Source organism: Dendroctonus ponderosae, unplaced genomic scaffold, assembly GCF_020466585.1.
Source record: "Dendroctonus ponderosae isolate FM_Combo_2020 unplaced genomic scaffold, Dpon_F_20191213v2 Dpon_F_20191213_1, whole genome shotgun sequence".
NCBI lineage: Eukaryota > Metazoa > Arthropoda > Insecta > Coleoptera > Curculionidae > Dendroctonus > Dendroctonus ponderosae.
Genome location: NW_026017110.1, coordinates 40,525,990 through 40,537,678, shown reverse-complemented (window position 1 = coordinate 40,537,678; position 11,689 = coordinate 40,525,990). Strand labels below are relative to the sequence as shown.

Here is an 11,689-nt window from a genome sequence, read left to right as displayed (position 1 = left end):
TTTTTGTCATTAACAGATAGTTACAGGTGGATAGCCCTTGTCAATAATAACAATAATTTGTCAAACTGTGACTTACGTTGAATTTCCTTTCACGAATTTGCTGATATGCGATTAGTTTAGAAGAAATGCTACAGTAACATAGCAGAAGCTGAAAGAACTCACGCCAACAAAGGGCGAGGAGAGTGGTTCCAGGAAGATAGTGGACGGCAACAGATGTTCGGGTTTCAGGCACAGAGAAACAAGTATTGGACATAATCGAATCAGGGCCTTTCAGGGGCACTCAGAGCACAATTACTGACACTTTCCCAGGCACCAAATAAATACCGGCTACATTCCAACCACGTTTGTAAGATACACACAGCACAAGGAGATGCAAATGAAGCCCGAGTTAATTAACTGAATACGAGAAGCTGCTTGATAAGAGTGGATAATAAGGAGATTTCACAGGCACTAGCTTGTTTGGAGTTAACCATTCAAATTTTTGGTGTTGTATGGATTATTTATATAAACACAAAACCCCGCAGAATTCGAGGTTATGAGAACAGGTTGACATTTCGTCACAACTCTGTACCGTTTATCCTTGTCTATCTTATTGTCAGTCTGTATAATTCCATGGTTACCGGAGTTTTAAATAATTACGAAGCAACAGGTAATTGCGCAATGTTAATTAGGCATATTACTTTGAAAAACATTGCTGCCGTATTCCTGATATAGTTTTTTGCAAATTTCTCAATTTTTAATAACAATTAATTTATTTTACTATTTTTTCTGTACTCCTATAACAGCGCCAGACAACACCTCCAGAGGAATGACGCCAATTTTGAATCACCCTGTATATGATTATTAAGTGGACATACAATATCACAATTGACTTCTAATTACCTGTCCTGTAATAATAAACTTATTGTGACGATATCAAAGCACGACTTGAATTAAAAAGTTCCATCTGGACACAAAACGTGATTTGATGAAAAAATAATCAGTACTCATAGTAACCGCAGATATCTAAATATTCAGGGACGAAATTTAATGACTGTCTATAACGACTATTTCCCTTAAAATAAGTTTCATGCAAGCAAATCTATCGTCCCTGTATGTGCTTCTCAGCAATGATACAAAGATCGATAATTCTCCAGAGAATTTAAGACCGATGGATATTTTTGTATGCAAAGAACCAGACCGGTCAAAATATTACTTTTCTTTTGGCAATGCGAGATCGGATTTAGGTTTAAAACCCTTGGCAATTTCGTTAGGCATGTCTCAATGGACTTTGCTGAAAGAATATTTTATTGACGCGATCTAGTTTGGGAACACTCGATATCAACAGGAGACAGTAACAAATCATATTACTTTTGATAAAATGTCTCAATTGGTTTAGGTGTACATCGGCGCCGATCAATTTTTTTTTCTTAATTTCTGATTGACAATTAAAACATTTTAGCTCAAACAGTGTTCAGAAAGTTCCCGAAAAAGCTTTGGTCATAAAATAAAGTTTATCAGTTTTACAAATTTTTTTTCCGGGTGATCCAAAATAACAGATGCAGAGATGTCCTATCACGAAATGTTTTCAAGGCATTCTATCCAGTTAATTACTTACTATAGTGGACGCACTTTTCGATTAACCCTTTAACGTACGTATTTTTTTTTTAAATTAAATTGATTTTTGTATTTTCGAAGTGATATTAGTTCTAAATGCAAGGATTGAAAAAACTTTTTTTTAATTTTTTCATAAGTTTTTTTTCCATAGTTTTTCTATTAAAAGGAAGCTGGAAGGGAATTAACTATCCTAAAGAAATTCTGGAATTATTATCGGAAAAAAGAAAAGCAAGGAAAATATGGCGACAGTCCAGATCCCCGCAGGATAAAACTAAACTAAATAATCTTACATCTTAGCTGAGACGAGAGATTAAACCGATAAAGAACGAATATGAATCTCAAAAAAGCTCCTGGATTCGACTTAATCGCAGCACAGATCCTCAAAGAATTACCGAAAAAAGCATTAATTAAGCACCAAACTGATCAATGCCTCATTTCGACTGCAGTGCGTCCCACAGTTATGGAAGGTGGCAGAAGAGATCATGATTCCAAAACCTGGAAAACCACCCCATGAAGCAATATCATATCGTCCAATATAACTACTACCAGTTATCTCCAAACTATTTAAAAAACTTCTATTGAAAAGACGAGAACCAATAATTGAAACAGAACATATTATCCCGGATCATCAGTTCGGTTTCAGGAATCAACACTGTACAATTGATCAAGTCCATAGAATTGTCAATACAATAGAAAATTCGCTAGAAGAGAAGAAAGTTTACTCAGCTATGTGCCTGGATGTTGCACAGGCTTTCGCTAAAGTCTGGCACGAAGGCTTGATCCATAAACTTGAAAACTTGCTTCCGGTTCAATACTCACAAATATTGAAATCTTACGTAACTGAGAGGTACTTCAGAGTCAGACAAGACAATGCTTACTCTGATCTAAAAGAAATTCAAGCAGGGGTTCCATAGGGCAGTGTATTGGGACCAATACTTTATCTACTATACACATCGGATCTGCCAGGAGGCTCTGATGATGTCAGTGTGAGTGGGGTTGAAGAAGAATTACGTCAAGCTACTGTTGCTGATCAAAATGCTGTTGCAAAATGCTATAGGCGACAGCAATCTGCAATCTAGGGGAAAGCTCCAATGAGCTATAGATGAGGTTCAACGTTGGACCCTGAAATGGCGCATCAAATTAAATAAAAAGAAATCGGTCCATATCGACTTAAAATCGACAATAAACGAATAGACTACAAACCAGTCAGATTAATTTTCATTAATGACAAGATTGTACCATATGGGAATACAGCTAAATTTCTATAACATAACCCTCGATACAAAACTCAGATGGAAACCACACGTCAAGAAGAAACAGGATGAACTGAATCTGAAGTACGGAAAGATGTACTGGCTATTGGATAGACACTCAGCTATTACAGTGTACAACAAGCTATTGTTATATAATCAGGTTCTCAAGCCAGTGTGGACTTATAGTATGAAACTTTGGGGCTGTACCAAACAGAGCAATAGAAACATCATCCTGAGCTTCCAAAATAAAGTACTTCGTAGTATCGTTGATGCACCATTAAAATGGAACCATAAGACAATCTGCATGCAATATGCTTGCGATCTGTCCCCGAATGAATCTACAAGCATGAGATCAGTTCCGAACCAGTTCTGAATTGTTACCGCGAATCAAGCTTATATGTTTGTTATGTAATGTTATATGTTTTTAGCAATTTGGAACCGTGCCTAGCAGTCCTCATTAAAGTGACCGTTAAGAATATCTACTCTTTGTGCAAACCGAATATTTTCAGCTCAATTAAGCATCGCCTATTAATGAAGCCTAGTTTCACAAAAAACCTTTACCTCGTAGCAACAAACAAAAAGTACATAATTATTTATCGATTATCATATAATTAACAGAAAAATGAACTCATTTGTAACTATATTTCCAAGAGCTGAAAAAAGAGCAATCAACCAAAAATCCCCGACCACTGTCAATTTCTATAACGTCATTAGCCTTGACTTTTTGCTAACATTAACCTGAATTGATATGATCTAAAATACATATACTATTTCAGAAAATCACAAAATTATTTCTGTGTTCATAACGCGGTTTACGGAATGCTTTCGTTGCTTCCACTAATGGTATATTAATTACAGGATAATTATTTGGCTTTTATTATGCTCTTTACCAACTAGGTCATGAACATAACCCATATCAGAGTGGATTTTTAATATATATGCTGAGAATATTCAGGGCTGTAAAGGCTAAAATTATAAAGTCAGAAATGCATAAACAAACATACAGGGTGATTCAAAATTGGCGTCATTCCTCTGGAGGTGTTGTCTGGCGCTGTTATAGAAGTACAGAAAAAATCGTAAAATTAATTAAATGTTATTAAAAGCTGATAAATTTGCAAGACACTATATCAGAAATACGGCAGAAATGTTTTTCAAGGTAATCTGCCTAATTAGCATTACGGAAATACCTGTTGCTTCGTAATTATTTAAAACTACTGTAACGATGGATAAATGGAGAAAGTGACAATAAGAGAGGCAAGGATAAACGGTAAATTCAACAAGATTTGTTGACTGCGTAACGTACTTTCGAAATGTCAACCTGTTTCATAACCTCGAATTGGTGCTTATAAATAAACCATACAACACCAAACATTTGAATGGTAAAGTCGAAACAAGTTAGTGCCTGTGTAATCTCCTTATTAACCACTCTTATCAAGGAGCTTCTCGTATTCAGTTAATTGACGCTTCATTTGTATCTTCTTGTGCTGTGTGTATCGTACAAACGTGGTAGGAATGTAGCCCTTCCTCGGTATTTATTTGGTGCTTGGAAAAGTGTCGGTTATTGTGCTCTGACTACCCCTGGAAGGCCAGATTCGATCATGTCCAATACTTGTTCCTCTGTGCCTGGAACCCGAAAATCGATTGTCGTCCTCTATATTCCTGGAACCACTCTCCTCGCCCTTTGTTGGAGTGAGTTCTTTCAGCTGATGCTATGTTACTATAGCATTTCCCCTGAACTAATCGCATATCCCCAAATTCGTGAAAGGAAATTCTAATTAAGTCACAGTTTGATAAATTATTGTTATTATTGAGAAGGGTACCTGTAACTATCTGTTAATGACAAAAACCAAACATCATCAAAAAGTTGTAGAAGAGAACTTTTTTGATATCAGAAATTTTGGTAATTTGAAGCAAATATCGTAATTTTTCTTTTTGAATGCTTAAGTATTCCAAAATGCTACCAATTTAGCTATGGAACAATGTCAATATAATGCTTAATAACAAAGTTGAAATTCTATCTTCAACTGTTAATGTCTTCTAGAAATAAAAAAAAATCAATATTTTTCTTGTACTCCCCAAGAGATCCTCTACCACCCCTTAAAACGGCTGACCCCAATTTTGAATCACCCTGTATATTTTCGTCAAAAATAGAGTAAAAAACGTAATGTAATGTTTCATTTGTATTGCTGTGGTCTACTGAGATTTTGCCCGATGATCACTAAACTTATTTTAATGATAGTCATCATCATCCTCGGCCTCTCTCCGTCCATCTCTGGACATCAGCCACTCCTATTCGTCGTAATTCACTTCTGTCGGTCGTCTGACTCATCCATTAGATACCTGCTGGTCTCTGGATGTCATCTTGTCACCTCGTCCTGGGTTTATTTTAGTTGTTCTGGCCCTCCCTTCAATTGTCTTCCCGGTCATCAAATGACCACATTTACATTTTAGCCTCGGCACCCGTTCTGCAATGTCTGGTCTGTGTCACTTTTGTAGTTTGTCTGATCCTTTCATTTGTCTTTCGGTCTTGTAGTCGTATTCCTAGAATTTTCATCTCCATTTTTCTTTGAGCACGTCTTTAAGGATCCATGGTCCGCTCATTAAGGCTCCGTTTCTACGGCGTACGTTAAGGTCGGAAGTACACATTAATCAAAAACTTGTGTTTTAAGGTAGGTATTGGCGAAATTTGGAATTAAAGACATCACTATGTTGATCACATCATTATGATGTAGAATTTGTCCTGCCGAATAGTAAAGTCTGCTTAGTGCCCCTCACGTAATACGTTTCCTTTCAATGTAACAATTACCCTTATATTGAATAAATTTACTAATTGATTTTTTTCCAATCTCTTCTGTTATAACAGTAGCTATAGAATAGCCTAAGAAGGGTAAATAATTGTAGAGTGTGCCATTTATTCAATAGTCAATCGAATTACCGAATCTTACTAGATATGAAATATTTCCAAACGTTTATGATTGCCCAATGGAGTTTACTACCAACTGCCGAAATCCCTTTAAGAACGTTATCAAACAGCTAATAAATTTTGCTTCGCAATGTAAAATTTCATTTTAGGACGATCTAAAATTTATTGCTTTCATAACATCAGCCACCCCGTTTTACCTGCACGCGTAGTGTACTCGAAAAAATACTAAATATTACTTTAGACACGAATGCTATTGGCGCCCATTATTTTCATATTTTATCCCATTTTACATTAAACTGTTTAAGTGATTTGCGTAAATTTCAACCGCCATATAGAGGTAGTTTAATTTTAATTAAATCATAAACTTTGCAAATGAAACCGAATGGGCAGATATGAGCGCAAAAGGGGCCTACGTAAAAGCTTTGTGCTAAGCTCATTACTCGTACCGATTGTAATTCGCCAACAGTTTATTATTTGTCGAGTATTAACATAAAATACAACGCTCGGTTGTGTGATTCTGCTGGGCGTTATGTTTATAATATTTAACAAAGTTACCATACTATTGGATGTGATGCATTACTTGTTGCTGGTTTCAATGTGAAGCTAATTGGGAGATTCAAACCTTTTAACTCCATTACTACTACTTAATCTAGCCAAATATTTGCTCTAGTTTCTAAGTAAGTATTTGGATTTGCGCGTAAAATGGAAAGCAGAAGTTTAAAACGGCGGCAAAAGACACTATACATGGCTGTATATCGAACAATACCTGATCCACATCGCAAAAAAGGCAAAGAAGCGCATCAAATTGAAAGTTTACTGCGAACGAATATCATCTAGTTCATTTATAAAACATGCCATCCCCTAACTAAAACAGAATTATGGGTTGTGGATGAATGTTCAATCTTCCCATAACTATTCGAAATTAAGTTACTCTCAACAGGCGAGTTTTATTTACTATTGAAAATAATTTCTCGATTTTTATTTTCTGCTGAGCTTAACCGAAATTGGCAGTCCATAATATTCTTTATTCCAGTTTCACCCAAATATGCAAATTTTATGAAACTCGTAGTTTCGGTATTTTAATTCGACATATTTTGCAATTCCAAATCAAAATCAATTCCTGGGCTTCAGTCATTTATTGTCTATTTATCAATTAAAGTACGTTTCGGTGTTTTCCACCATCATCAGTTTCTATGTGTAGCGTTGTTGCTACTTAAGCCTTGGCATATACTTGCCAAATATATGCCAAGGCTTAAAGTAGGAACAACGCTACACATAGAAACTGATGATGGTGGAAAACACCGAAACGTATTTTAATTGATAAATAGACAACAAATAACTGAAGCCCATAAATTGATTTTGATTTGGAATTGAAACAGTCAAGAAAGTATGTACAGTATTTTGCAATATTGCTTTGAATATTGAGATACATCACCAATTATTGTCTGTACCTAAAGCTCGCGCAACATTGTAAAACGCTGTGTGTTATCATTTAATGAACATCTCTCTAATTACGTCAGAAAAATCTATTCGAGTGATGTTTATTTCAATGCGTATTGCTTCTACACTTAATGGTTTACAGATTGCTCAAGTTGTCAATGGTAATCTGAAAGTGCATAACTGTTTTCATGATATGAAGGTATAAAAGACAAACCATAAATCTGAATGAAGTCATAGAAACATACACCCGCGTCTATTTAAAACGACTCAAAAACTCTGTATGGGTGGTTTGAAATAGTTCCAATGTGGGAAGTTGATATTTGGATTAAATATCGGAAGCATTTATGCCAGATGACCTTTGAAATATCCGAATTCGTTTAAACAGAAATGGACATGGATACAACCGCAACTGAATCCGTTATCTGGATCGAGGCTAACAATTAATCATGTGGATTGTACCGGTTGGTAAAAGGGGCAGAGGACAGAAGAACATTCGACAACAGTAGCAAAATGTTCGATTTTTATATTATAGCTATTGCAATCAGCTTTGATTCATAATTTGGAACATTCTATAATAATGCAGAACGTGTCATCAAATGAATAACACACAAATTATGTAGAAAATTCGACGGATATAAAATTGTCCATTTAAAAAATTAAATGTTCATTAAGTTTTAATTGACTGAATTCGTTAACATTACGTGATACGTTGTCAACGGCGAAAATCAAGACTTTCTTTTACCAACCCGCTAATTATCGTGCTATGCTCAAAAGGCTACCTAGGCATACAAATTGCCTCAAAATAAAACACAAAAACAAGCAAACAAAGCAAACGGAATGCATGCGTATCCTTCTTCTTCTTCTTATTGTAGGACTTAGGCGTGTATTTTCCAACTTAATTCTTTTGAGATGTTAAAGTCCATGACTCCACCCATCTCTTTGGAGGTCTTCCGGGGGCGTCTTGACCATGGTCTTCTATCTCTATCGATTCCTGCACTGTCATCCTGACCACGTGGCTCTTCCAGACTCTTCTACGTTTGCCTCGCCATCTGATGATGTCTTCCACTCACATTCGTGTTTTATGTCTGTTCTGTTACTTCCAGAGGATAACCTCGGGAAATAACCTGCATAATCAGCTCCTTCAACTTCTTGTATATATAATTTCTGTTTCCCCTTTTCATATATCTGTGTACATTTGTTCAAATTAGGTTTTCCATTGGAGTTCCTCAATTTGTAGTGCTTGTGTATATTCCACAAGTTCAAGTTTCCTTCTTCTTAGCATTTCCCATACCTTCCTTTGTGCTTTGGATTGGCCGTGCTCCATTTCGGAGATAAACCATTCCCAGAAGTTCCGTTTTATGGTCCTAATTTCTGAGTTGTTTTTTGTTTGCGTTTACCGGTTCTTTCGGTCCGAAGCTTGGTTACCCCTACATCTTAGGTACGCTTTACGTTATTCCTTGGCTAGAGCATCCACTTCGGGTGTATACTATTGTCTGTTACGGAAAGATTTATTAACTTCCACTTTCCTTAGACCTAGAGCCTCGAAAGCTACGCTGGTCTTCTTCTACTTGTTCGAGATCTAGATGCTCTGTAGATTCCGGACTAGCCTCTGTAATATGTCCTAAGCTGTCGATCCATCTCTTTGGGGGCCTTTGGGGTCTTTGTTGAAACTTATCTTCTAGTACAATGCGAGTCTATCGTCGGTGATTCCCCTCCCGTGGTGATACCATTTCTTTCTCCTGTGCTATCGCTGCTTTGGCTATACTTGTTCCATGTTTTCCCAGAACCCTTGCGGTCTTGTTCCGTAATGGAGTTTGCCTCGATTTGTTTAATTTAAGAGAGTTTGGTATAGTACTTTAGTTGTTGGGTCTCTGATGCATTATATGTTTAATTTTTCTTTAATTGTTATTGTCTGGTACTTCCTTCTTTTGTAAATTAATTCGCAGCTTACCCACTACAAAATAGTGGTCGGATCATATATTGGCAGAGGCATTCTGAGGTCTAATATTTGAGTTGGGTGGATGGCTATGGTTGATATTATATAATCTATAGTTGAGTTCTGCCCTCTGGTGTTCTGCCATGTAGTTTTGTGCTGAGATTATGTCAAAATGTTATCGGATTTATTCTTATGTGAAATCATCCAACAGGGAAAATAGCAAAAATAATCAGATACTTACAGGGTGGTTTTTCTATCTTGAAACGCTCAAATATTTCAGAAATCAGTAATTCCAGGAAAATATGTTGCAAATAAGATGTTAAGATGTCGGACGGAAAGTTTATTTGCGTCACATAAAAGCGCACACTTCGTTCTTGCGTGTTAGTAAGGGGGTCACTTCAGATTTTCAAACGGTATCCACAAAATTTTACTGTGGATTCGAATATTACGTAAAAAATATGTCAAACCCGACTAAAATTTTTACTCTCACCTCAATGTGGGAACGCTGAGGAATGTGTAGAAAGTTCAAATTATTGATTTATGAAATTATTGACTGCCAACATTTTTGGCATGAATGTATTAACTGCGAAAGAAAAAAATTAAATGATTTTTATTTATTAAGAAGCCAGTCAAAATCTTTAGTGTGCTGTCGCTGTTTACGTTTAGCATTTTCTAGGTCGAGCGCGATCACTTGCTTTGTTTTGCCGAACAGTCTAGAAATTTACTAATAAAGGAAGCGTAAAACCGAAGAAATTAGAATTACCGGAGAAGAAAATAAAATTAGCGTGTTAAGTGCGGTCGCTTCTGGTCCTCACGTAAGTTCACGACAATTAGTTGAAACTTTTGGATTGTCCCGGTGCAACGGTCTCTAAATATGAAATCGCCACAAATAACATCCTTATCGTAAAGATGATTTTCAAAACTGAGTGATTTTTTATCAGTGTGCTTGTGAACGAATAGAACTAAACCCAAATTTTTAGTGGGCATTGTGGCAAAAGACTTTTGAAATGTGGGTCTACAGAACAATGCTGATAATCTCATACACAGAACATCGTACCAACGTGTCAATTCATAAGAAACTAAAAATTACCATAACCATGGTAAACCAATCATATCTACGGTATTTTGCACACATTTCAAGAGGAACGAATGGGCTGGAAAAACTTATTATAGGTGAAAAAACAATGTTAAACTACTAAAGGGAAGGTCTCCAACGCGCCGGGTGTATCAAACCAATGTTATCATTGGTCACGGTCTGCAGCAAGCTTCTCTTGCAGATCAAGATCAAGAGAAGGATAAAGAACTGCGATCCGAGCAATGATATCATCACAATCTCTCGAGAGTAAACGGCGAATAGAGAGATTGTCGTCGGCATAACATGCCAATGACCAGAGTGTCGCTAATCCGCAGTGAAATCCTTGCGAAAAAAGGTCATAAATTGACAACATTACTCGAAGCAGTTGCGCTAGAATTGAGGAACAGAACGTCTGTCTGGATATCACATAACGATGGCTGTCGAGCACATTGTTCAATAGCTACGTATGAAGTACTCAACCGTAACTTTAGCTACCGATAAATTGGCAGAGCTGGGCCTGTAAGCTGGCCTGCAAAACTACCAGATCTTACGCTAACAGACTTTTCTTGTAGATCATTCTTAAAGGAGAAGTTGACTAGGCTCTGTCCACCACTCGTAAGAATATCACTGACCGAATTCGAAACACCTGTGGGGAAATTTAATCAAATGTACTTTTGAGCTGTGTGCATTGATTTCAATAACGAATCAATAAATGTATTGAACTCCTTTCGTTATTGCAATTTTTGTTATATTGGCTTTAAATTCTTAATAAAATATATATTCACCAGAAGGTAATAATTTTTGTTATAATTTAAATACAAATATTTGTCACTATAATCAATTTAAATGTAATTTTAAACTTACTTTCTTTCTTTCTAATTCTTAAATAAAAAAATAGATATAGATAGTTTACCCCGATATAAAGGAAAAAAAGGCAATTGATGGATTGCAGTTTTACCTGACCAAATCGAACAAAATATTTTTTATGAAACATTCTCGCTTTTTGACGTACTAACTAACGTATGAAATTGGCACCTGCTTAGCGCACAAGATCAAAGGAGGCGTTTCTTTTCTGCCATCAATGTCCCGCGAGTGCCAAATGCCGAAAGAACAGGCGGCAAAATGTGCAAACTGCGGAGGAGCACATCCAGCCTCGTACTCAGGTTGCCCTGAAAAGCCAGTGCAGAGGCAAAAACCGAGCCAGCAAGCCCGGCCAATAACAAAGCCACAGCCACAGCCAAGAGCCAACATGAGCTGCAGTTCGGCAGCAAGGAAGAACCTGCCGCCCCAACAAGCCCCCCAACGTCAACAAGGGAGCATAACCGTCCATGAACAGCTCGCCCAAACCATCTAGGCCATGCAAGCACAAATGCAAACGTTCATGGCCACGATGCAATCACAGATGATCGCATTGATGAGCAGTCATGTCTAGACTGCTCAGGCCTAAATCTCTGTGTGTCGTCTCC

General features: G+C 36.8%; 1 protein-coding gene across 2 annotated transcripts in view; it reads right to left on the bottom strand.

The window, feature by feature from the left end:
• LOC109541465 (acetylcholinesterase) overlaps positions 1-11,689 on the bottom strand; it is a 205,306-nt gene that overhangs the window by 5,077 nt on the left and 188,540 nt on the right. The window lies entirely within an intron of this gene.